A 27,499-nucleotide genomic window follows, 5' to 3' on the forward strand; every position below is an offset into this window, starting at 1 on the left:
GTTCACATGCTCACACGCCACACCTTGTATTTCTCACGCAGAGAAATTACCCTACCGCCACGCACCAGCTGAGTGAGTGCGGATTTCAAGTTGCGGTGCTCATTGCTGTTTGTGACTTCATACCTCTCAAGTCTCATTTCAACCCGTTCACACGCTCACATGCCACACCTTGTATTTCTCACGCAGAGAAATTACCAGGCTAACGCCCACCAAGTTGTGCCGCTATTTTTTAAACAGTGGAAAAGGTAGAGGAATCAAGTGAGTTTCCCATAGAGTTCAGAAGGCCCTGCCACACACCAGCTGAGTGAGTGTGGATTTCAAGTTGCGGCTTTCGTCGCTGTTTGTGACTTTGCCTAAGATTGAGCGACAAGTAGTACTCGCCCTGTTGTTTATTTGGTTGCCATGACTTCGCGAGTGATGACGTCCTGTCACTGTTCCAGTTGAGGTGAGAGAGAGAGGATGACATTTGGCTTGAGTTCAGTAGAGCACACGGCTCTGTAGAGTCATGTAATTGACACAAAGAAATTCTGAATTAAATTAAATTAAATTAAATGAATTAAATAAAAAAAATATTTGTACAAATGTGTCATTTATCAGATCAGACCCCCGTCCCCACCCAAACCCCTGCCGTCAAAATCTCACTCTGAACTCTGTTCAAAACTTGAGAGCCCTGTTATTTAAAGCACCTTTCATGACACCCAAGGTCACATCACAACCAAAAAAGGAGATTCAAATTATAGTCATCTTCTAAAGGTGCTGAGGTTCACACCAGGGACATGCAGCAGGTCTTTTGATAATACCTATTTATAGTTTGAATGTTACGTATCTCGTCGTTCTGATTGGCTGCCGTTATTTAATTTGAATGTCAAATGGTTGCATTTTTTAAAAAACTGTAAATATTGCTATTCACATGGCTTTTTTGATACCTGGGAAACTAATGCATTTGTTGTTGGTCATTCAATGATTTGATTTATTGATTATTTTTGATAACAATAGTAACAACAATAATAGGCCTATATTAGGGCGTAATCATTAATATTCGGGGCAATTAGCCTACATAATATTTGATGGGGGGCGTTAGGGACCTGGATAATGGATAGGGGGCGCTGGCACAAAAAAGGTTGAGAACCACTGATGTAAACGAACACTTTTCTGAAAACTGACAGCTGTGCACGATGTTATTTTTGAAAACGGAGAGGTTGAAATGTCCGTTTATGAAAATAGCCACGTGTAAACGTAGCATAAAAGCGGGAGGAAGCGTGGGTTAATATGTGGATTGATACTGGGATGTCTACACAACTGTGGGAGTTGATTGACTTCAAAAAGTTTGCCACTTTACTCGAACCAAAGTTCAAAACACCTGTTCATGTCTGTCTTCTTTAGTCTCTTGGCTGTTATGTTTTTTCCAGGAACACGTCACTTACATATTTTGCACTTACTGCGGTGTCTTGTGTAGACTGTTTACATATTTATGACCATATGTAGGCTACATTTCATGTACTGGTGTTATTGTTGAATACATTGTGAATACATATTTCTAAAATTGTATGATGTTTTTTTGAGTTATTATTACATGGAATAAAATAAAATATAAACTAATGAAAAATGCAAAACTATAATAACCTTGCAACACGCAACATAAAGACAACACATGCAAATAAACCACAGCATGCAACAAAAAGAAAGACATTAGCTGTTTAGGTTTAATTACTAATGTTAACTAGCATGTTAGTGATCAATAATTAGCCTGTGCTTATGTTATCTCCTTACATATACCTACGCTCTCCATCTCTGTAAGATTGGGAATGATTGAGATTTCTCTCGGCACAGCTACCAGAAGACTTCACACTTTCAGACAGGTTGCTCACGTCACATTTACGTTGTCACTGTCAGTTGGAGGCTGCGCAGTAAAGCAAGAGATCACCGGAAAAGTGCTTCTAATAGCCTTCACTGGTCTCCGTCCAGAGACACGGGATCTATTGGTCCATTATATATATGTCAATGGCCGTTTCTCAAAGTCAAGGATCCTTCTTGGGTAGGACCATTGACATATACTGTATAAAATGGACCAACAGATCCCGTGTCTCTTGACGGAGACCAGTGAAGGATATCAGAAGTCTCTTTCCCGGTGCTGGCTGAGCGTTACTGAGCAGCCTCCAACTGAGCTTGAAGACGTAGATGTGACGTGAGCAACCTGTCTGAAAGTGTGAAGTCTTCTGGTAGCTGTGCCGAGAGAAATCTCAATCATTCCCAATCTTACAGAGACGGAGAGTGTAGGTATATGTAAGGAGATAACAGACACAGGCTAATTATTGCTAACTAAAATGATAGTTAACATTAGTAATTAAACTTAAACAGCTAATGTAAGTCCAAACTGCCTGCGAGCTTCTCCTGTACTATACGGTAATTCCTCTACTATGCGACAGTAAGTCTCGTGGTTATGACACAATCGTTAGCCTATTGTTATAAAAGCGTCTGCTACGGAGCCATAACGTGAGGTACAAGGTAATGGAGCCTTTTATACATTGTCGTGTTTCTTTAGAAATAAACAACGGACAAATAGTCTTTAAACTCTTCAGATGTAAAGTTATTCTCTGTCAAGTGACGTCAAAATGAATGGGAGTCAATGAATGCTAACAGGAGGTGATCTCTTTGTAGCATCAAAATGGCGCCATAGGAGCTACGCGTTCTGAAGGCAAGGCAAGGCAAGGCAGCTTTATTTGTATAGAACATTTCGGCAACAGGGCAATTCAAAGTGCTTTACATAAAACATTAAAGAGCAGTTAGAAAACAATTAAAAAACAATAATAAACAAATTAAAAACATTAAAACACAAGAATAAAATTGATAGTGCCATATAAGAATAAACGTTACAGTGCAGTATAAGAAATTAAAGTTAATAAAATAGATTATTTAAAGAAAAGCAACATCAAAAAGATAGGTCTTTAGCTTAGATTTAAAAGAACAGAGTTGCAGCGGACCTACAGGTTTCTGGGAGTTATGTGGAGCATAAAAACTGAACGCTGCTTCCCCCTGTTTAGTTCTGACTCTGGGGACAACAAGTAGACCTGTCCCAGCAACCTGAGAGGTCTGGGTGGGTCATAGTGTAGTAGTCCTGTCCCAGACCACCTGAGAGGTCTGGGTGGGTCATAATGTAGTAGCAGATCAGAAATGTATTTTGGCCCTAAACCGTTTAGTGATTTATAAACCAGTAAAAGTATTTTGAAATCAATTCTTTGAGGCACTGGAAGCCAGTGTAGAGACTTCAGTACTGGAGTGATGTGATCCACTTTCTTGGTTTTAGTGAGGACTCGAGCAGCAGCGTTCTGAATCAGCTGCAGTTGTCTGATTGATTTTTTAGGGAGACCTGTAAAGACACCGTTACAGTAGTCAAGTCTACTGAAGATAAAAGCATGGACAAGTTTTTCCAGATCTTGCTGAGACATAAGCCCTTTAACCCTTGATATATTTTTAAGGTTATAATAGGCTGATTTTTTTATTATGTTAATGTGGCTTTTAAAATTCAGGTCTGAGTCCATGACTACACCAAGATTTCTGGCTTTGTCTGTTGTTTTTAACATTGTCGTTTGAAACTGAGCGCTGACTTTCAATCGTTCCTCTTTTGCTCCAAAAACAACCACCTCCGTTTTTTCTTCATTTAATTTAAGAAAATTCTGGCACATCCAATCATTAATCTGTTCAATGCACATATTTAATTGTTGTATTGGGCTATAGTTCCCTGGCGATAAGGTTATGTAAATTTGTGTGTCATCCGCATAACTATGGTAATTTATTTAGTTGTTTTCCATAATCTGAGCCAGTGGAAGTTTAGCGAAGCTTACCCCCTTGGGTAGGACTAGTTCTTCCAAGTCAGGTCCTTCAGAGGCTAGGCCAGGCTCCTCCTGAGCATTCGGAGAACACGTAAATGGAACAGGCTAGCAAGTGCACGTCATTGCGTGCTTGCGTCATTGAAAATGTTTTGCAGACTTCACTTCCGCGCTGCATCTCAAAAAACTGGACGAAATGGATGTGGAACCGTGAACTGTGCTGTTCAATTTTTTTGTTGAGATGAAGAAGGTGAATCAGCGTCAGTCTGCTTGCAGGAGGAGAATATTCTGTCGGCAACTTTGTCCGCAACATGCAAAGGTAGGTAATGTTACCAACACTGATAGGCTATAATGTAAGCAATAGTCATTTTCTCTTGTTTATTCCATGTCAATAAATTAAAAACTCGTGGGAGTTCATGTTTGTAGTTTGCACTTTGGGTTCTTGAACTTCCTGGCAATTTTTTTGCTCTTTGTTACCGGGTCAGCCGTACTGCCAGGAAGTAGCCTACTCTGGGTCTGAGAGGGAAAAAGAAACAAGGACGCCTTTGGCTTACTCCGCAAAACATTTCATGGGCTTCATCGAGAAAGAGATCCGGAGGTTAATAAAATGGAATTTTATAGAGACGATGCAATTTTACACAGTTTCAATACACAGCATGAAACTGATGTGCTGCACAGAGAGTTTATAGCTATTGTTAATTTTCAACTCTTGTCCCTAGTTGGGCATTTTGTGTACAGTGTAATTAACACGTGACACGGGGCAACACCTGAAGTACCTTCATGTTACAGTATGCTTAAATATACTTATATACAATATATATATACACAATATATATATACACTATATATATATATATATATATATATATATATATATACACTATATATATATATATATATATATATATATATATATATATATATATATATATATATATATATATATGTATATATACAATTCTAATCTTACCAGGACAGGTTGGATAACTGGACTAACCTAAAGCTTTCTCCTTCTGTCTGCAGTCTTGAAGCAACCCCATCATCGGCAGCTGAGTCTGATCACCGCTTCATGTTGAATATACTTGTGTACAGTATATAGTAATGTTTGAATAAATGTTATAATAAAGATACACGTTTTGTTAGTGTCTTTTTAAAGCTATCTGTTTTAAATACCTAATGAGTTATTAAAATAAGTAGCATCTGAATATAATTATTCAGTTAGAAGTTTCCTGTGTCCAGGTCATAATTTGATGGAAAAATAGACATTGAAAAACTGTTTATATTATATACACACAATTATGTTAAGCTTTACATTGATGTAACACATTAACGGTGATAACAAATGCACGGCAAACACTAAAGATACTCACATTTAAATGATTATTGCGCCGTCAGCGAAGTCGCTCCGACTCATAGACAGTAGATTCCTTCTAGCCTCAACCATCTGCAGCCACGTGTGCATCACTTCAAAGGGTTACATGCTGCCATAGTCCACGGCCACATTCGCCGTTCAGCAGCAGCCATCAGTGTCCGCCAGTAATTACCTGCCTCTAACTTAACATAGGCCTACAAGGTGCAAAAGTTAGAGCCTAATGTTAAATAGGGTGACCATATTTTGATTTCCAAAAAGAGGACACTCGGCCCGGCCTCGAGACACAAATCCACACAGGCTTCTCAGAGGTTAATGAACATGCTTTATGATGCCTCAATGGTGCAAAAATAACTTCTAATAAAATATGTAACAACCTGTAACAAAATATTAGCTCTCATATGAAATAATGTTCTAAATATGACCTCTTCTGTGTTAGAAAATCCAGCTTCAACAAATATCTCTTAATACCTTTTCAATGTAATAAGATAAATAATAAAGACACTGAAACATATGTGCCAGCTTTGCACACGGTGCACTCCGCCCCACTTGTCCGATCCCGACCGGAATTTTTTTTGCAGGTTAACTGTGAAGCTGCACTAATTCTTTTTTTATTGTTGTGCGGAGGCTCCACGCAGAGCTTTCGCCAGCTTGCATATTGTGCTAACATTAGCTTTAGCAGGGTAAACGCTACGTTTGTCATTGGGAAGTTAGCTAAAAAACTAAAGCCGTTAAAAATTTTGCTGTTAGCTTTGCCCTCAACTGCCTTGTCAAACACTGAAGGTGAAAAAAATTATCTTGTTCCAAAATAAGCATGCATTTGATTTATATTTGAGAGAATTTACACTCCTAACCTGTCGCTCTTTGAATACTTTGAACAGGTCAGCAGCTTTTACAGATGGCTTTGTGGGATCCGTGGGCTCACCCGACTGTCGGCTATGATAAAGAAATAACTTCATATTTGGTTCCATGCGTCTGCTTTGTCAACAAGCTTAGCAGCATTAACGTTAGAGGTCGACCGATTAATCGGTAGGCCGATTTTTTGGCATTTTTTACATAATCGGCATCGGTCAATATCAAGCCGATTAATAGGCAGGCGCATCTGCGAGCAGCCTGGTGTTGTTGTTGTGGAACACGTGTTCGACACACGCTGCCCCGAGAGTCAATTACCAGCAGAGTGAGCAGACCTCACCCAGTGCCTAAAGGAGCTGTTCCTCGGAGAAAACGGTAAGGATTAAATTGTTAAAGTCCTATATATTTAATGAAAAACGTATGACATGTTACTGCCAACTTTGAGAAAAAAACATGAATAGTCGACATGACGTTCGGCTACTTTGGATATTGATAGCTGTCATGTCATGCTGTCATGTCACAATAATTAAGGTAGAATTTTGCAATCACAGACAGTGGATCTGAGACTTTTATTATTTGTTCTGTTTGTGTGTCTATATTTGAGAGAGTTGTCAACTCAATGCAGAGAAAGAAGTTGTAGTTAAAAGAGACCACCGCACCATAGTCTAGTGAAGGACTGGCTTTGCTTTGCTAGCGTCGTTGCTAGGGTTGGTACAGAGTAGACCCGCTGCTAATATGGCACTTGTGCCTTAACGACCCGTATCTACCGGAGCGAATAGCAGCGCGGATTTCTGTGAGTCATTTCGGCGCCACTGATATGCCTGCGTTGCTCTCTGATGCTCAAAAACGAATGTTAGAATAACAGAAACATCGCAGCATGTGACGCTAGTTAACATTACACTCGTCAGCAGCTAATGTTAGCCTACCGTTAGCTAGCAGATGGATTAAACAATTAAAATGCTGACAGCTAAACGGTGTAAAGTGTGATTTATTTCACTGTATATGATCCAACAGCAGCATGTTAAGCAGTGTGCAGCTGCCGTTGTCTACTTGTCTGAAGAACAACACAGACGGTGCGTCGCGGTGCATTCAAAGTTGTTGTAAAATACCCTTTTGCCGTGGTGGTTGTTTTTGTCGTTCAACAGCAATTTACTAGTGAAATACATTATTGTTATAAGTTATAGTTATTACATTATTATTAAATCATTTAATTTTGACCATATGGCCTAAAGTTGTTTTCCCCCCTTTTGCGATAATTAGGTTTTGTCCATTTGGCTTTGTCTGTCAACAAACAAAACAAAACAAAAATACATGTTTCAGGACAGTTTTTGGGAAGATGATAGAAACGTTTTTAGCCTTGTATCACTTACAATGCACTGAATTATTAGCTGATTTATAAAACAAATGTTAGATTTTATATCTATACCTATCTATAAAATGACTTGGAGAAGATACTATACAAAAATACTAACTTAACCTTATATTTTCCCTGTTTTTTAGTCATTAAGTCTGATGGCTGAAAAGAAAACCAGCCCCTTATGGCAGCGCTTCACCCAGCCAACACCAAAACAAAGAAATGCTGCTGGTTGCTACTGTGTGTCAGCACTACTATTGTTAAAATGGTTAATTTATTTTATTGTTCTCAGATGTTTGATAAATGCTGCTAAGTGCACTAAACTTTATCTTTTCATTGAAAAGTTTGACAAAGTTTATTTTCTTTCTTTCTTCTTACCAGTTTTGTTTATTTATACAATATATGTTTTTACATTATACATGTTTAATGTAAGTATACAAGTGCAGACTGGTGTTCAAGTGTTCAATAAATGTTTTTGTTGAGAAATTTTGTGTACCGTATTTTTCGGACTATAAGTCGCTCCGGAGTATAAGTCGCATCAGTCAAAAAATGCATCATGAAGAGAAAAAAACATATAAGTCGCACCGGACTATAAGTCGCATTTATTTAGATTATAAATACAATAGTTATTCAACTATACAATAGCACACAGAACAACTAGCTAGCAGGGCGTAACTGCACCGTGAACGAGCCCCTCCCGACTCGTTCCTCCAGCTCTGGCCGTCTTGCTTTCAGCCCACGATTAGCCGATTAGCTTTCTTTGTTTTCTTCATTGCAGTAAGAGTCACCTTTTCGCCAGTCTCCCTCATAAGTTTCTCCCTCATTTCAAACTCTTTCTGCTGCTCCATTACCGTTTTCGGGGCTGCATATTTTACTACCTGCAGTTTGTTATCGCTTTTCTTTCTCAGTTGTCTTTAGGAGGAGCGTTCTAGTTGTCACAAGCCTATAGCGCCCTCTCGCGGCTGTAGACGGTAATGTTTTCATGTAAAAACGTTAAATTATATATATTTTGATATATAAGTCGCACCTGACTATAAGTCGCAGGACCAGCCAAAGTAGGAAAAAAAGTGCGACTTATAGTCCGGAAAATACGGTATCTTAAGTACTTATTAGTGTTAAATTTTATTTTTCAAATAGAGGTTAAAAACAAGCAAATATCGGCCAAAAATAATCTGCAGCATATATCGGCCATCGGCCGACCCCGATTTCAAAAGATCGGCATTGGCCTGAGAAAACCCATATCGGTCGACCTCTAACGTTACCTTTATCCACATCTCTCTGTCACCGTGTGTGTTAGGGAGCTTGTCTGACCCAGAACGCAGAGAAATCACACCGACAACGTAAAGCAGTTTAAAAAGGTTTAATGTAGCAGAGTGTACTCAGAGAATCACTGTAGGTAGTGTCAGGGTGGTGAAACTCCTGGCTGGTCTGAGGCTTGTGGCGAGCCGACAGGGAAGAATCCAGGTCTTTATGGGACACGAGGGGAACAGGCAGAGACGAGAACATGGAGGGTTTCCCAAGTTGGAGACAGAGGCTGGATGGTGGGGCTTGAAGCAGGCAGGCAAAGCAGAGGAGGCAGCTGGGCAGAGCGGTAAGTGGAGAGAGACACAGGGTTAGTAGGAGCTCAGGGAACAGAGACAAAACCGGAGTAAAAGGCAAAACGGATTATACTGGATGTAGACTGGGAGCCAAGTTACCACATGGGTTGTAGATAAGAAACTGGCACCAACAAGGTGATCAGCCCAGGTTTAAGTATTGCAGGGGTGAATCATGAAGATGAGCTGCAGCTGTGAAAACCGGCAATGCAGTGTTGGATCGGCCACGCCCCTTGACCTACTTCCTTCTGGACACTCCTCCAGAGGCCTGTACTACAAAGCAAGATCAACATGTCCTGGATTTCTTTCAGTAATCCGGCTTCACTAACCCTAACAACTGTGGTCCCGGATAACCGGTGTCACGAAGGTGGTTATCAACTAGTTCAATCAATCCAGGTTTGTCCAATCTAGAGATGCGCGCGTTCACATAAAAGAGGCGGGGTTTGGGCACCACGACCAATCACAAACATCTACCAGAGCCGCATGTTATATATAAGGAGAGCAAATTATAATTCTACATGAATATGAAGGACACAGACTCGGTTTTCCAGGCAAAACGCAATAAAATCGCTGCTGCTTCCTAAAACAGGAATGAAAGATGGCAAAAAAAAAAAAAAATAGCCAACGCTGTAGATGTTTAAATCACAACTCCAATATCACTTCCCCATCAGTCAGGACCAAGATCTAACCATAATTACACTTGTGCTTTCCATTAACTGTCGTTGCTGTAGCCTTTTATTTCAGTTGCAACCCTGGCAGTGGTAAGCGATCGTGAGCGCAACATAATTCAAACCGATGTGCGCATTGGCAACACATGGCTCAAGAAGCCAATATGTAGCCTAATTCCCTCCCATTAAAATATATAGGCTATATTTCATAAAAATACCCATGTTAAAAGGGTTGTTGGTCTCTAAATGTTTTAACTTTTATGAGCGCATCCCTCTCTCCCCCTCTCTCCCCCCCTCTCTCTCTCTGCACTGAGCTCCGCCTGATCTTCTTTAAGAACGGTGACGCCGTTATCAATCGACCTATTGATTGGTCAGTAGGCGATGCTTTTACACCGGTTGATCTCTTATCTCCAACTTAACCTGCTCCCGACCAGGTTAGATGTTCAGCATGAATTACCACGGCGATTGAACCCGATAACAACTGATCCACCTTCGTAGTAAAGAAAATCCTGGGTTGAGCCTTAAGTTAGCTCGTTAACGCCAAATCCTGCTTCGTAGTACAGGCCTCTGCCCTCCAGGTGGAAAAACACAGAACACAGAAAAACAGGGAAAACAAAACCACCCAACTCAGGGTGGAGAGAGAGCAACCCATAACAGTGTGAGCTGCAGCGTGTGAAAGAGAATTAAAACCACAGTTCCTGCTCTGCACACACGCTGCTCGCTGTTACACGTCATCGTAACGCTAATAAAGCATGAATTAAAACTGTGTATTTAAAGGCGGAGTATCTCTGTAACTTTCTAGTAGCGGTACACTGTGCAACACTAGCTACTACCGTTGATGTTGCTGTTCACAGAGTGACCAAGTAATCGTGGTCACTCTGTGAACAGCAACATTAGTAAATTATTTATTAGCATGTTACACAAGCCCCGTTACCTGACTTGTTTATATATTTTTGGGGGCTTTTATATGTGCAGTGATAGACAGAAAAGGGGAGAGCGAGGGGATGACACGCAGCAAAGAGCCGCAGGTCAGATTCACACAAGGTTGAATGCAAAAAAAGAAATACTAAAATATACATATACAAAACCCATGAATAAATTAAAAGTTTCTTACCGTTAAACCGTAAAACATCTACTTCTGTCCGCCATGTTTATGGTTCAAGTTGGGCACCAAAACTTTGACTTTCTAAGTTGTTGTTCTGACTTCAACAGGTGCGTTATGTTTTTAACATCAAAATATACTTAAAGTACCAAAAGTACTCATTATGCAGAATGGCCTATTTCAGAATAATATATATTATGTTATTGGATTATCTGTGTTGTTGCCAAGGTGAATCCTTCACACACCCGTCTTCTGATTGCTGCCAAGCTGATTCACCTGCTCCCAGCTGCACACCTGTAACCATCCACTAATCAACTCTGAGCAAGTTAGAGCAACTTATTACTCAGTTGTGATTGATGCATTACCAATAAACAAAAAAGCAATTCACCACATAATGTTACATAAGCTGTATGGGTAACGTCGACTCATCTACTGATAAGTTAGCGAGTTAACGTTACCTTAGCTAACGTTACCTTGCGGATGTTTGATTAGAATGCCATTACATGAAGTGAATAACAACTAAACATAACATAAATAAAACTTTAATATATTTAACAATACAGTACCTTGTCAGTGAAAATGTTTTCTGTCTGAGTTCAATCTGGTCTCACGCCAGTTCGTGAAATAGTCATGTTATTTTGACGTTTATTGATTCATGTACAGGTCATGATTTTGACGTTTATTTCGTATACAGGTCACGATTTTTCAACATGTACTGGGCACGATTTTCGAACCTGCTCTGGGGGACGTAACAATGGGGAAATGAAGCGCCACAACAACGGCATGGAGCGCCACATGTGGGACGCGATCCCGGGGCACACAACAACAGGGAAACGAAACGCCACACGCCGGCCACAACAACAGGACGGGCCACTACTCGCGGGACGCGACCCCCTGGCGTAGTGGTACACAATAACTGGGAAATGAAACGCCGGGACGGTTGATGTTAGGAAGAGAATAACGCGGAAAGGAACTGCAACACGCGGGACACCATCCCCGGTCTCCGGGGTGAAAGTCCTGTGTTGTTTGACCCATCCACCACCACGACCAACCTCCCTACGCGGCCTTTCGCCTTATCAATACTACTCTGATCACGGAATATGCTTCCCATTGAAATACATTGCTTTAAAATTCGTGATCACCACACGAAAATAACGACATTATCGTGTCCTGTCCATGAATCAATAGATCCAATAATGTGACTATTTCAGAAACTGCCATGAGACTGGGGAATAAGGGAAAATTATTCCCTACGGGGCCTTTGCAGGGCCGCTAAAATTCAGCGACCCCCCTGGCCTGGAAGAGGGGCTTCCCCCGACCCGTACGGCACAAACTCTGTGCTGCCTGGAAGGCACTAGGATTAGGCAATAGTTATGGTTAGGGTTATTGTTGGGTTAGGGTTAAGGTTTGTGGTTAAGGGTTTTAATTTTTTGGCACTGGCCTATTGATCTGAAAAAGGTAGCTGAAGGTCTAAGAGAAAGGCTGAATATTACTGCATAGTAATACAATATAAGATAAGAGCAAAAAGTATCAAAATTACATGCATGTGTAGTGAACCACAGTAAGGTGTTGTGAACGTAACTCTGGTAGTCCAGCAAAACTCCTCCCTTAGCTCCTCCCCCTGCCCAGGCGCAGTATAAAAGGCCTCAGCTGGCTCAGTTTAGCCTTTTGCTGGTCCCTGGTGGTGGTTGCCTGCTGAAGGTGGTCAGTAGGGTCCCAATTTTTAGTCTTTCCTAGGGATTTAAAGTTGTTCCACCAACTAACATGTGCCTTTTCTGTTTTAGGTTCACCTGTTGCTGTTCTTGCTTTACTTGTTTTTGTTAGGTTTGCCTTTTCTTTTTTTTAGTTTATTTATAAAGTTTGTTTACGTTGAATATATGTCTGTTATTTCGCTTGAGTATATGTTCTGAGATTGTTTAGTTACCAATGGGGTTGTTGAATTTTATTAGTTTTTGATTCTTTGTGTCAAGAGTGTCTTTCTTTTGTTCCCTTGCTTTTTTGGTGTGGCCTGGGCACCGAATTGGAACCTCGCTCCCGTTGCATGCAAGTAGGCACTGGGACTCTTTTAGTGCATGTTTTGTTGTAGTGTTTCCCTCCCAGACTAGGGAGACAGGGTATCCTTACCAGTAATCTGCCCCCACTGAAGCCCCAGCCCACTGATTTGAGTTTATTACTGTATATGCATTTTATTAGATTTTTTAGTATTGTTGTAGTTGTCAGCTTTTAGATCATTTTTGTTAATAAAAACATTTGTTCTGTTTTACCTACTGTCTCTGCCTCATCAGTTTCGACCCTGTATCCATTACAATTTGGTTTTCATATCTTGGGGTGCAAGTCCCCAGGTGGCGTTGACGGTCCCTAAGTTTCCTCCCCTTATCTTTAGTTCCCCCTCCCAGTATATATATTTAAATATTCCACTCCTCGCCACACTTGGCGTTGTTGGTCCCTAAGTTTCCTTCCCTTGTTATCTTTAGTTCCTCCTCCCAGTTTATATATTAAAATATTCCACTCCTCGCCACACATGCAATCAACCAAAAGGGATAAAATCTATAATGGCACATACTGTATGTAAATATTATAAAACTGTGAAATCCAAACAAGTAATATGATTGACCAAGATGCATTCCAACAGTAGTGATATTCAGAAATTGCTCTCTTTTACACTTACGTACTATTGTGTAAATGCAATAGATCACTCATGGTTAGTGTGTTATTGGATAATCGTAGTGCAGAAGGTACCTGCACCTTTCTCCTATCTGTGACTTATTTTCAGATTTGTAACATGTGGGAAGTTGGGTCTGTACATAATCCGTACATAAAGAGTTTTAGACCATGCCAAACGTGACCCATAAGCATACAACATATCATTTAGAGTGAAAAAACAAACAGAAAATCCCCAAAAAGTCAAAGGTACAACACTGTGTACATAGTTTCATTATCGAGGGAAGGAACTACTCATCCCATAAACCACCGTGCAACACTGAATAAAGGAAGGAATTAGTTCGGCTAACCGCTAGCTGAGACAGCATGTAATAACTTAGCCTCTGCCAGGAAGCTAACGTTAGTTTAGCTAATGGCAGAAGCGTGGAACAGATCGTGATTCGTGTCTTAAATCCTCGTAAAACAGGATTATCATCTTGGGCACACGCATGACTGATCGTGCAGGCAGCTCCCCCTCCTCGCCAGCATGACTTCCACCAATCAGAGGCATCACTGTGGGATTGTTCAGGATTGTGGGTAAGGGAGTACTTATCCAAGACATCGCGAATAAAAGACATTTATCTCAAAACACAGTTGGTGCCCCATGAACTTTTGGCATCTATATGAGCATATACAATCGCTTAATCATGTTTTTAAGTCTACTGTCAACGGTTACGATTTTATGGCTTATACTCCAATTGTCAATGGAGAAATTGCATTGTGTTTTTACTTCCAGAAACTGTTGTTGAGCTCTATTGTTGTAAATAATTTAACATTATAAAGCATAGTGTCAACTACTTGACAACCAGTCATTTTATATTGCTGTGAAAACGGATACAATCTTTGTATTTATTCAAGTTTCTCATCAAAAACAAAATTTTACAAGATCACATTTGAACTCGTCATAATGATGTTAAAATTTCCATTCGTCCAAAACTAAATTTTTACGTAGGAGCTTGAACACCTCATAATGTATAAATCAATCCAACCTAATGATAGCTAAATTAGCTAGCTACTGCTTGATAGCAAGCTAACGTTGCTAGCTAACAGCAACACTTTCTACTAGGATTAATTTAGGTTAAGTTATCATCACGGCTGTAACAGTAGAGACTACAGCCAAATTCCGCTACTGGTACAGATGTATTTCAGAATCATTTCACTGCTGCTTTGGAACTTACCTCCAACGAATAGCACTTTGGCTGCCACTGGCTTCTGCTATTCTCTTGTCAGTTTGGCTCCCCAAACCACTTCTATCCAGCCTTGCTCAGATTCCAGGTCTTTCCTGCAGGCAACGGTAATTCTGATATTCCTGTGTAACGTTACATCCTGTATGATAGACGTATTTTCTGCTTTAACAGACCCGTCTTGAAAATAGAACAGCCCAAACACAGGCCTCTGAGACATAATGCTAATGTAATCTTCCAGAGTCTTGGTGCTTGATTTCAAATAATAACTGCACATGTATACTTGGGACACTGCAATTGGCGCCCAAACAACTACGTTATGATTGGACGTAGATCGGCACACAGTGATGCCGCGCACACTGATTGGATGTGGGACATACCACTTGCATGGTTCATTCAAATCTCAGTTCTTGATTGAGGAGATACTAATTTTATTTGTATAGCACAGTTCAGCAGCAATGCAATTCAAAGTGCTTTACATAAGACATAAAGACAGTCAAACATTAATACAAATTGATAACAAATAGAAAGCAGTTAATAAAAAAATATAAACAATAAAATTATTATTTTTTTTAAATTAAAAGTAGATTGAATACTACTAACTGCTTCTGAATCTGCCTGCCTGAGCGGTGAATGGAACACACAGTTGCTGTCCTGGCCTGGCTTACAGCACATGCTCTTAGTCAGGTATTCAAGCCACTGATAGTCCTCATTGTTGAGGGGAAATGCAGCTTGACCGAATGATCTCACAGTTTTGTGGTCATCCACGTTAGGATATAAAATGCAAAACATTAGTGTATTTCTGTGGAGGGGTGGACTTTAAAAGAGCAGAACGATTCACTGCTGACTTTTGTGTGTGGTTTATGGAACTATGCAATGCTGACTTCAACAAAGATAAGACAGTTTAATTTCACCAATGAAATGTTCTTTGCTTGGACCCACCACCCCTAAATAAATACTAACCAGAACTTGCAACCTCTTGCCATGACTCCACATCTCACAGTTGATCACATGTTCCTCTGTCATGTTGGTGAGTGCAATGGATCTGTGTCCGGTGAGCATGGACAGGTAGCCCATTATGTAGCCAATCAGCTTGGAATGCTCAACTTCCTCTCCCCCATTGCAGGTTACGCTTTCTACAAAACATGGCAATATATATTCAGAAAAATACAGTTCAGAATGTCTTAAAGTCTACTGAAGAAGAAGGAATACAATGTAAATAATGAAGTCTACTTACTAAACAGTTCAGGAATTCTTCTCCTGGCAGTAATCATTAATTGCTTTTCTTGGACTGGACTAAGCTGATTGTCTGCGAAAACAGTTTGACATGCATGCATTTAGATGACAAAATATATATAGGACATACAATTTGATTTTCAGAAAGTAAACAATACCAGAATGAAAGAAAATGTTTACCTGTCTTAAGGCGTAACGCTTTCTGCCGGTGGACGACAAGTTTTTTCTGGACGTTAGCCACGATTCTCTTAAGTTCGTACTGAAGTGTCATGAAGTCTTTCTTCTTGAGCCTTTGTAAATGAGCTCTCAACGTGTCTGAAGAACACGATCACATTGTTCAACATGTTCTTGACCGTAGTTTGTGTAAAACAGGTATGCTGTCCAACTAAAGTGACTAAATCTGACTCCCAGTTCCACCACAGTCCATGTTCCAACTTCTCAATTCTCATCTATTTCAAAACACCATAGATGAAAATTTGGAATTAATAGATTAGAGAAGAATTTGTATTTGTAAGTATTTTGTGCCTAGTTAACTCTGAAAATTGTCATTTTTTTAGATCAAGAAAAATTTGAGATGAAAAATACTTAGGCCCGTAACTTGTCTACTTGGGTTAGGAACCTCAAGTCTTGGGCGACGGCATTGGAAGGCATGCCAGCAGCCATGTAGAGGCAAAAGTGAAGACCGTGGCTGGATGACTGCTGTGCGTTTTCAACATCCTTCTTTCCTGTCCGTGACCCCTGGCAAAACTTTTGAAAGTCTTTTAGAATCTTTTCTGCAGTTAAAAAACAGTTACTATTAGTTGGACATCCCCAAGAAACAAAGGTGAAAAGGGAAAGAATTAGCTAACTGTAAATGTCTATATCCTCTACAATCAAAATTGTAACTGAAAAAGAAAGGAAAACTTTCCAAATAAATATCCACCCCTCCACCGCTTGTTGACATGTTCTCCTTTTTGAGGAGGTTTAGAGGGTATACGGTTTGGTGTCTGCGCTGCCATCAAATCATCCACTTTTTGTTCCAGCCTAGGGAGTAAGCTTCGCTTCAGAGCTCGAACCTCCTATGGTGCCATTTTGATGCTAACAAGCTCTCACCTCCCATTAGCATTCCATTGACTGCCATTCATTTTGACGTCACTTTGACAGTGAATAACTTTACATTTGAAGCGTTTAAAGACTCTATTTGTCCGTTGTTTATTTCTAAAGAAACACGACAATGTAAAAAAGGCTCCATTACCTTGTAGCTCACGTTATGGCTCTGTAGCAGACATTTTTATAAAAATAGGCTAACGATTGGGTCATAACCACGCAACTTACTGTAGAGGAATTACCGTATAGTACAGGAGAAGATCACAGGCAGTTTCGACTTACGTTAGCTGTTTAAGTTAATTAATAATTAAACTATCATTTTAGTTAGCAATACTTAGCCTGTGTCTATGTTATCTCCTTACATATACCTATGCTCTCCGTCTGTGTAAGATTGGGAATGATTGAGATTTCTCTTGGCACAGCTACCAGAAGACTTCCAACTTTCAGACAGGTTGCTTACGTCACATCTACGTCTTCAAGCTCACACACACACATTTGATCCAGAATGCATGATTTCAATCAGACACATGAAATCCTACTGCAGTTTTCCGTTAATTTGGAGTTTGCAGTTGGAGGCTGCTCAGTAATGCTCACCGGCAATTTCCACTGGATGCGGAACGTCTCCGGAACGTCGACGGAGTCATTAGGTTTCCATTAAAGTCAATCTGTGTATTTCCACAGACTGCGGAACGTATGCGTCCCGACTCCGTCCCAGTTCCGCAGCAGATACGCAGAGCTTCTATTTTTGACGGACGACGGAGAGCTCCGCAGCAATTCAGCACACGGCAGATAGTGCGGGACAGGAAGTCGAGCACAGAAACAAAATAAATATCCGGTTAATTTTCAAAATAAAATACACTGTGCTCACAGCGGATCATATTTCCCTGCACTACACCTTGAAAACACAGCACAGAGTCGTTTCCCCTCTAGTCCTCTGATGGAAACTAACTGTTGTTGGTTTTGTGGTTCTATTCTACGTGAATTTGCGAGAAGTTGTGGGTCCTAGTGACTACAGCTGTCAGTCACGGCCGCAGCCGTTCCGCAACAAATCCGGACCTGGTGGGTATTGACGGACGGCGGAGCACGGAGCAGACACGCAGCGGAGCGGGTCCACAGCTGTTACGCATCCAGTGGAAATCCCCGGTCAGAGATCACCGGAAAAGTGCTTCTAATATCCTTCACTGGTCTCCGTCCAGAGACACGGCTCTGTTGGTCCATTTTATATATGTCAATGGTACTACCCAAGAAGGATCTGTAAAAATAGGCTAACGATTGTGTCATAACCAAGCGACTTACTGTCGCATAGTTGAAAAATTACCGTATTGCCAGGAGAAGCCAAGCTCGCAGGCAATCGGTGGCAGGCGGGGGGTGAGGGGGGGTGCGTGGAGGCATACAGTCAAGTGAGTTAGAGTTTATGAAAAGCATCAACAACGAAATATTTCAGCAACGTTTGTCGTGTTTCAAAATCGACTAAGTAGGCAAGAAGAGGACTGAAAAGTTTAACAAGTATTTATTTAAGTAAAATCATAAGAGCATAAACGTGTACACGGGTCCTAGTTGAGCAGGCACACAGGCTTCTCTCATCAGACTGAATTTTCTGGCTTATACATGAATTCATATATCAGTCTCTAAGAGCATTTTGATTTGTTTATTAAAAGTTGGAGGAGTACCGTGGTTTAGACTTAGCGTCCCCTGGTTGGTGCACAGACTGGTCCCAGTCTTTTGTCACACGCCCTCTTCATCAGCTGTTAGGCAGACTTTAGCTATGCTGATGGTCAGAAAGAACAATGCGCCGCTGTTGCCTGTCACAGGTTGAGGAGTAACTTATTCTCATGGTCAAACTGATATCAAACTGATATTAACTTTGTTGCTGCACTCTTGTTGCTTTCTGACCACCGTCATACAGTGCTGCTGTACAACAGTACAACAGTATCCTTTTGTCATTTTGCATGACTAAGCTGTCACAGTGCTCTTCCACTAAACACACAACTATAATTCAACTATGATTTGTATCCTCATAAAGCATAGCCAGCTTGACTGATTATTTTTATTTCTTACAGATCCCCTTTTCACACCTCAGGTGTGAATACTACTAAGCTTAGGATTATATGGCCCTCAAACTGGTAAATAATTGTCCGCACTAGGGGAAGAAGAAGCAAGATTAATATAGCATAGCATTACATTGGTGATTCACTTCCTTCATTGTCCGAATCAGTCTCATCACCATCCTCCATCCCCAACAGGGGCATGGAGTAGGCTGGAGGAGCATCTTTCTGGGGATCTTTTTTGGTCAGAGCCACATCAATCCATCTGTTCACCAGAGTGCGACAACAAGGGATGCAACAGCATCCACAACACACCAATATGCCCACAAACACTGCCACGGACATAAGCATGGAGAGCACAATTGCTTTGTATTTGCCAAAAACGTCCTCCAGTCAACTGGTGATGAGGTTTTCAGCCACACCCGAGTTCTCTGCTAGTTCATTGGCTAGAGAGGTCAACCCCTCCAAGGCTCTAGTGATGCTACCATCCGGGGAAGTATTATTGGGAATAAATGTACAACAAGCATCTCCAAACATGTGGCACACACCCCCTTTTTCTGCCAACAACATGTCCAGTGCCATACGGTTCTGAAATGCCATGAGTGAGGAGGCGGCTAATTGTTCGGACACACCCCTCAGGCCATCCCTAGTCCGGTTCAAAAACCTCTGCTGGTTGTAGTATATATAATTTATCCAGTCCACATTCTTGTTTGTAGTTATCCAGGGCAGTATAGACTCAAAACCCTTTGCTATCTGATTCTGAGCTTTGAACTCCTCTGGTACACCCCTTGGTATTCCAATTGCATCTACAGTATATACACCCTACTATCTATAGACCCGAACGGGGTGCTTGGATCTCCCCATGTACCAAAACCCAAGTCAGTGTCTCTTTTAGCCCTCTTCAAGGAATGTTTGTGGTAGGTAGACTGTACTGTCTCCTCTAGCTTCCCTGCGCTAATAGGAAGCATGGTAATTGGCAGTAATAGGGACACTAAGGCGCAGGTTCCCCCCCATTTAGCAGGTAAGGATGGTCTAAGGCGGGGCTGTGTCCCACACATCCACCAGACATCAGCGAGTCCCTTACTCTGATTGTTAAACATCGACTGTGTGACATTGGGAACGAACGAAGATGTGTTGTAGGTGTACATACAAAACTTCTTAGGTAGGTGTCCCACATTCATGGTAGAGCTGTTGGGTTGTGTGATGCAAGTATAGTTACCAGGGTAAGCGACCACTCCTGGAGGCGGTTGTATTGCACGCACTCTGGGATACAGGAGAGACAGGGTCCTGCAGACATCACTTTCCATGGTCACATCACTGTAAAGACTTAACATACAATTATAACCAATAAGGTCGTCCACAGGTGAGAGTGGGAATGGTACTGTCCCCAAATGAGGTCTTGCTTTAGCACAGATAACACAGTCAGACATTTTATGCGTTCTAGCAGTATATTTCATCATTTTGAGCCACGTGTTACCTGAGGGTGTGAAACCAGTTTCCATCTCCAACCTTTCCTCAATGGTAAAGTCCTCTAGGTTCAAATATTTCACTAATGGCCCTTTAGAGTCTTTCAGGACACCCATACCTGTGTTCATTGCGTCAACCTGGGCAGTAATGGATGTGGACGGTGTACTATTACTCCATGGGTCTGTGACTCGAATGATGAACTGTCCTAATGGATCTTTCCCTTCAGCATACAATCCCATAACATAAGTCCCTGCATCCTCTTGTTTTGGATCCTTCAACGTCACATATATAGGATTACATTTCTGTTTCTGGCATCGTCCTTCCTGCTTTCTACCTACACTCAGTCTGGATTTCAGGTCCCTATGTGTTATCGTAACTGAGCCTGTGTTAGCTATGGCACACTTCCAACTGCTACACCACTTGTCTGAGTTGGTCGTGATGCATATGTATATGACTTCCTCTCTTCTGTCTTTGGTGGTGCATGGCACTATGTCGCATAGGTCTAATAGGGCTGTGCTTGTGTGTCCCCTAATAAATGACAATGTGATCTGTCCCTTTGTTCTAGTCACCTGAACCTCCCTTCTTCCTCGGTCATATTTGGTATCTATGAACCAAAATAACATCATAACGAGTATGGCCGTAGATATTAGCATTCCTACCCAGACCTTCCATGTGCATCCATAGTAGTATTTTTGTCTGGGTTCGCTCCCTTGGCCTGATTGCCTAAGTTTGAACGGGAGCGGCATTGTTGATCAAATCAGCTCTAACTTCCCTCAAATCACGGGAAGGTGTAGGTGCTGGGGCACAATGTGTCAGGTGGTGCCAAGCAGCTCCTGCCCGGCCTTTTACTTGGACAGAGTGTGAGGTAACCTCCCTCACTGCCCGACGGTCCAAGCCACCTGGGCTCGGGTCCACTTTCTCTTGTGGACTTTCACTCGCACCCAGTCACCTACCTTGACACTGCTCCGGGGCTCCTCTTCTCCCGGGGTCTGTGCTCTGGCGACCTGTTCAGATAGAACTGAAGTAAGACTGGTCAATGCCTTCATGTAGTCATCATATTCTTGTTTACACACATCCAGGGATGGCATATAACCTCCATCCCTGGGTGGGCCTGGCATTTTTCTTCCAGTCAGTAACTCATGAGGAGATAAGTGTGTGTCAGATCCTGGGGAACTGCGCATGGACATAAGAGCTAACGGCAGTGCTTCTACCCATGTTAGTTTTGTACCTTCACATGCTTTAGCAATTTTTCTTTTCAGTGTCTGGTTGGCCCTCTCCACTATACCCTGTGATTGTGAATGATAAACTGACCCATATCTGTGTATGATCCCTAATGCCTCTTCTACTTTCTGTAGATGTTTGTTAGCAAAATGAGATCCATTGTCTGATCTTATTGTGCGTGGTACGCCATATCTGGGTACTAGTTCATTTTTCAGCCATTTTACAACTGTCTGTGCTGTTTCATCTTTACTTGACATCGCTTCAACCCATTTTGTGAATCTGTCTACCATTACAAGGAGATACCTTTTTCCCCCTACTCTGTTCTCTGGCCCCATATCTGTGAAATCTATGGTGATGTCTTGAAAGGGGGCTGTAGGCACAGGGAATTTTCCTGCTGGGGCCTTGAATGGTTTCTTGTTATTGTGTTTGTTGCATGTGTCACATTCTTCCACAAAGTTGGTGATGATGTCTGACATCCATGGGTGCCACCATAGTTCTTTCATGTTTGTAAGGGTTCTTCTGGTTCCCTCATGGGTGGGTCCGTGCATGGTTGGGAACAATAGTCGACATAGCTTTGCCGGAGCCACTATGTGTCCAGTGTGTGACCTCCAAATGCCGTCTTTATCCTTGCATGCTCCTTTTCTCTGCCATTCTGAATGTTCATATGGTCCGGCCTCTTCTTGGATGTCTTTTATGTTTTCTGTGGTTAGTTCTGTTGGTCCTCCCTCTGGTTGCAGTGTCATTTGTCTGGGAGTGTACCCTCCAACTTCTTTGGCTCTTTGGTCTGCTGCTTCATTTCCTTTTGCCACCCTTGTGTCTGCTTTGTCATGTCCTTTGCACTTCATTATTGCCACTGCTACTGGCGCTTTTACTGCTTCCAGTAGGGTTACCAGTTGATCCTTGTACTTGACAGGAGTCTTGCTGGTGGTCAGGAAATTCCTCTTCTGCCATTGTGGTCCATCTATATGCACCGCTCCATGTGCGTATGCTGAGTCTGTGTAGATATTGACCCTTTTCCCTTCTGACCACTGCAGTGCTTTTGTGAGTGCCAATATTTCAGCCATTTGTGCTGATGCAGGTTGTGGTATTATTCCTGAGTCCACTTCGGTGTGTGTACCGTCTGCGTGTTGTTCCATCACCGCATAAGCAGCCACATTTACATTTTCTCCTTTGTAGCAGCATCCATCTGTGTACAGCCAATGTTGTGCATCTGGCACAGGTTCGTTTTTCAGGTCTGGCCTGAGTTTCAGTTCTTGTGCTGCCACTTCTTCACAGCTGTGGGGTTTTCCATGTCCCATTTTGTCTGCCAAATTGATGGCTGAGGTTACAAAAGTGATGTGAGGTTGTCTCAGTTCCTTCTGTATTTTCAGTTTTCGTTCAGTACTGAACGTGAAAGCATTACTCTGCAGGAATGCGGTCACTCCGTGGTCCGTGTGGATCTGCAATGGGTGATGCATGACCAGGTGGGTTGTTTTTTGGACAGCTTTCGATAGTGCAGCCAGATGCTGAGCACAGGATGTTTGTCCTTGTTCAATAGTGTCCAATTTTGAGCTGTGGTAGGTTAGCACTAACCTGTCTCCCCCTTTTTTCTGGAAAGGGGCGGCATGAACATGTCCGTTCTTGACAGAAACATCAAGATAAAATGGAATGGTGTAGTCAGGTGCAGCCAATATGGTGGCCTGGGAGAGTGCTTCCTTAGTGAGGGAGAAGGCAGTTTCAGCTTCAGGAGACCACTGGAGGAGAACATTTAGGTTTCTGTTTCCAGCTTCAGCCACTAGGTCTCTGAGTGGTTGGATGTGGAGGGTGTAATCAGGGATATAGTTTCTGCTGTACCCCGTCAAACCCAGGAAAGACAACATGTCCTGTACTGTTTCTGGGCGAGGATGCTGGAGAATGGATTCTCGATGTTGGCTGGATAGGGTCTGACCTGTGGCAGAGACTTCTCTTCCCAGGAAGGCAACCTTCCTCCTGCAACACTGGACTTTTTCCTTCTTGACCTTATAACCTTTGGATGCAAGAAATGACAGGATGGTTCCTGTAGCTTGCAGGCAGAGCTCAGCGGAGGGTGCACCAAGGAGAATGTCATCCACATATTGGAGCAGGATGACATCTTCTGGCAGAGAGATTTGGGTTAGGTGTTCTCTGAGTACGTCATTGAAAATGCCAGGAGAGTCTCTGTAGCCTTGGGGCATTCTGGTGTAGGTGTACTGGGTGCCACAGAAGGTGAAAGAAAATATGTGTTGAGAGTCATGGTGGAGTGGGATGCAGAAGAAGGCATTGGCCAGGTCAATGACAGTGAAAAAACTGTGAGAATGATGTATGTTCTGTAGAGCCAAGTATGGGTCTGGAACAGGCCGAACATCTGGCACCGTGGCTTGGTTGATGGGTCTGATGTCCTGCACCATTCTCCATCCTTTTCCAGGTCCTTTTGTCACAGGAAACAGAGGCGTGTTCCAGTCACTCCAGGTGGGGACTAGAACTCCAGAGTCCAAGAGCCCAGCGATAGCGGAGAGATGCCCTCAGTTTGGTCTTGGGAGAGTCTGTATTGTGGTTTCCAGATGACCTCACTGGGTTCTTTCAATGTGATAGGAATGGGCAAGGTATCTACCAGCCCCACATCATGCGGACCAGTTGTCCATAGGGCAACAGGAACAGTGGCCAGTAGTCTGTCTGTGTCAGGATGATCTGTCATCTCGCGGCCATGGTGTCTTGCTAGTTCTTTCCTTTCAGGATGAGTTGTTTCTGTGGTAGGGGTGGAAATACACCACATATCTTCTTCTTTAGCCTTCCATATCCGTGGCAACGAGGTTTCCTCCCACGTTAATGTCAGGGCTCTTTTGACCATTGGTCCCAATGATCTGGCTTCATAGGCGTATCCTATGGCTAGGCTGATATGTGGAGCTGAGTCAGTACCTAGTTGATACCACGGTTGGATGTGTTCAGTAAGGTCAACTGCAGCTGCAACTCCTTCTTTGCCAATGAACATGGAAGTGGTGGAGATGGTGGGGGTGAGGAGTGTCATGTTTGCCTCCCAATTGTAATTGTAGCAATCATCTGGCGTGATGGTGTAGTTGAGAGTGCAATGGAGGTCATCCAATGGTGCTTTGTATGGATGTAGTGTGGAGATCCATTTTCTCCACTGCATATACTGGTACTGTATAGCAGTTGTTTGTGGGAGAGTGCCATCTAGTCTGAGCCAATAGACTGTGGTGAAAGGTTCCTCCGGTGGCAATGGGGCTGGAGCCATATGGAGAATTCTGCAGGCTGGAGTGAGAGGGGGAGGTGTGGAGGCGACATGCACACCCTCTTCATTGTAGTAGATGGTGATGCCCAGCTTGCAGAGGAGATCTCTTCCAAGTAAATCGACTGGACATTCTGGTGCATACAAGAACTGATGGGTGGTGCAATTAGTTCTCCAAGTGACAAGGGACAGGCGTGGTATAGAATTGTTTCTGTGGCGTTCCCGAGACTCCAACCACCACAGTGCTGTCATATGATAAGGGAAGCTGAGTTGTGATACAGGAATATGTAGCCCCAGAGTCAGCCAACATTAAGTGTTTCCTTCCATTTATGGTGCATTCAACGAGTGGCTCTTTCAGGGGTGAATATGTGTCCAATTGGTTGGCTGAACTCTCTGGGCCCCATCAGTATTGTTCTCCCATCCAAGCCTGAGTGGGCAGGTGGCTTTGGTTAGGCACCTGTGGAGTTTGTTGCTGTGTGGGTGGTCTGTAACCGCCTCTGGGAGCAAACTGTCCTCTTCCTCCTCTTGAATAGCCTCTTCCCCTGGATCCATTGGGAGGTGAACGACATTGAGAAGCCCAGTGTCCTGGTTTGCCACAAATGTAGCAGGAGTCCCTCCTGGGGGGACCTCCTCTGGAAGAGGCCCTCCCCCGTGGATTAGGAATGTACACTGAGGCAGTGGAGGGGTCCTCGACTTCTCCCGCATTCCACTCAAAGGATCGAGTCATGGCGTCTCCTATTGCTTGGCTAACTGCATCATGTACTTCGATCAACAGGTCTGAGAGGACTCCCATCTGGTTTGCAGGTGCAGGGTCTTGTACTGCCATTTGTTTAACAGCCTTTTTCTTGGTATTAACTTCTTCAGTGGCTTTCGAGACCTGTAGCTTCAGAGCAGAGCTTTTGGTCAATTGCTGCATCTCTTCATCATCTTTGGCTGTTTGTTCGCGATGTAGGTTGGTGTGATGGGAGATGTGCGCCAACCATTGTTCTTCTGGCAGGTGAGCTAGGCCAACGGTGAGTTTCAGTTGTTTTTGTACTGGCTCAGGCAGACCAGCTATGCATCTCTCTCTCCACAGCAGGATGGAGGCCTTGGAGCGGTCATACTTCTCTCCCCAAGCTGACCTCCATAGAGATTTAGCCCTGTTAAGATAATCAATGGGGTTTTCGCCTGGTTTCAGGGTTAGGCCTGTCATGGCTTCTGGGTTGGCCTTGGTGGGATATTTATCACGAAGCCCATCCCAGACAACTCCTCTATAGTTCCCGAAATTGTCTCCATCATGGTCATGTCTGGAGATGTGGAGGCTCTTGAGCAGGCGTTTGGCTTCATCACCACCCATGGCTCTGGTGAGGAGGGCTCTCATATCTCCTAGGGCCAGGGTTTGGCCCTGGCAAAGTTCTTCCAACTTTCATATCCATGGTCCAGCTCCCTGGGTGATTGGCGGGAGGTCATCCAGTAACCCCTCCAGATCTCTGTGTTTGAATGGCACAAACACTCCATAGTTGGTTGAGGGGCGTTCCATAATAGGGAAAGCTCCAGCACCCCTTTTTTGGGGTCTGTCTCTAAGGTCATATATTCTTCTTGCTTCATCCATGACCTTCGCTTCTCCTTCAAACACACCTTGCAGCTGCAGTTTCTGCATGCCTCCATCGTGTGGGGGACCCCTTTTGGTGAAGTGTTTTATAATTCTGTGCTGCTTTTCATCTTCATCGTCAGTAGAGGATACGTCAGTTCCTGATTCCTTCAAGCTAACCGCTGAGGTGTGTCTGGAGAAGGTGTAGTCAGAGTGTTTGGAGACTTTATCTGAGGGGGCATACTCATTTACAAATGGATCAAAAGGAGGTGGTCTCACTTGCAGACCCCCTCTAGCAGTGCTCTGGGACCGAGGTTGGGGCAGGAGTTGAGGCGTTGATTGTGATGGTGGCAGTTGGAGTGATGCAGTGGATGGTCCTGGGGGTCCTTAGCCTGATGGTGACTGTGTCCCAACCATGGATTCCCCCTTGAGCTGGCTCATTTCTGCTCTGGTGTTTTGCATTTGATTTTCTAGTTTGTCAACTGTGTCAGTCAGGTCGGCTGTGCATTTCACCAGATTTGCCAGGTCGTTGTGTTGGGGGATGTCCAGATCCAGAACTCCTCCATTCACTTCCAGTACACCTCTCTTTACTGGCACCACAGGAGCTTGAACCACTGTTATAGCCTCGTAGGATGGAGGTGCTGTTGGTTGTGGCAGGGAAGGGTACATGCTGGCAGTGGCTGTGGTTGGGTTATTATTAGTCTTTTCTGGTACTACTTCAGTTGTGCCACCAGATGTTGCCAACTTATCATTTTTCCTTTTCAGTTTACCCAGCAGTTCAGTCAGCCCCCTTGTGACATCTTTCTCCACGGCTTTCTTTTGTTTACGCCCCCATGCAGGCCCCCACCTACTACTCCCTTTTTCTTTCCATTCTGTGTCTGCCACTCGTGCCTGACTCTCTGCTCTGATATTCAAAGTTCTCAATACACTCTCATCTCTCCCTGTGTCTGCCAACAGTCCTTCCTTTTCCCACTTACACAGT

At 42.9% G+C, this 27,499-nt stretch overlaps 2 long non-coding RNA genes across 2 annotated transcripts; both read right to left on the reverse strand.

Annotated features, from left to right (window-relative positions):
• Window positions 1–8,747: 8,747 nt before the first annotated feature.
• On the reverse strand, window positions 8,748–9,387 carry LOC114546984 (uncharacterized). Its single transcript, XR_003691102.1, has 2 exons — window positions 9,100–9,387; window positions 8,748–8,981 (listed from the first exon to the last, which is right to left on the reverse strand). It is a non-coding gene; the product is annotated as an uncharacterized LOC114546984 (long non-coding RNA).
• A 5,901-nt stretch (window positions 9,388–15,288) lies between these two features.
• LOC114546985 (uncharacterized) lies at window positions 15,289–16,392 on the reverse strand. The gene is made up of 3 exons (XR_003691103.1): window positions 16,068–16,392; window positions 15,889–15,960; window positions 15,289–15,787 (listed from the first exon to the last, which is right to left on the reverse strand). It is a non-coding gene; the product is annotated as an uncharacterized LOC114546985 (long non-coding RNA).
• Window positions 16,393–27,499: the final 11,107 nt, after the last annotated feature.

The sequence above is a fragment of the Perca flavescens genome, chromosome 20 (assembly GCF_004354835.1).
Source record: "Perca flavescens isolate YP-PL-M2 chromosome 20, PFLA_1.0, whole genome shotgun sequence".
Taxonomy (NCBI): domain Eukaryota; kingdom Metazoa; phylum Chordata; class Actinopteri; order Perciformes; family Percidae; genus Perca; species Perca flavescens.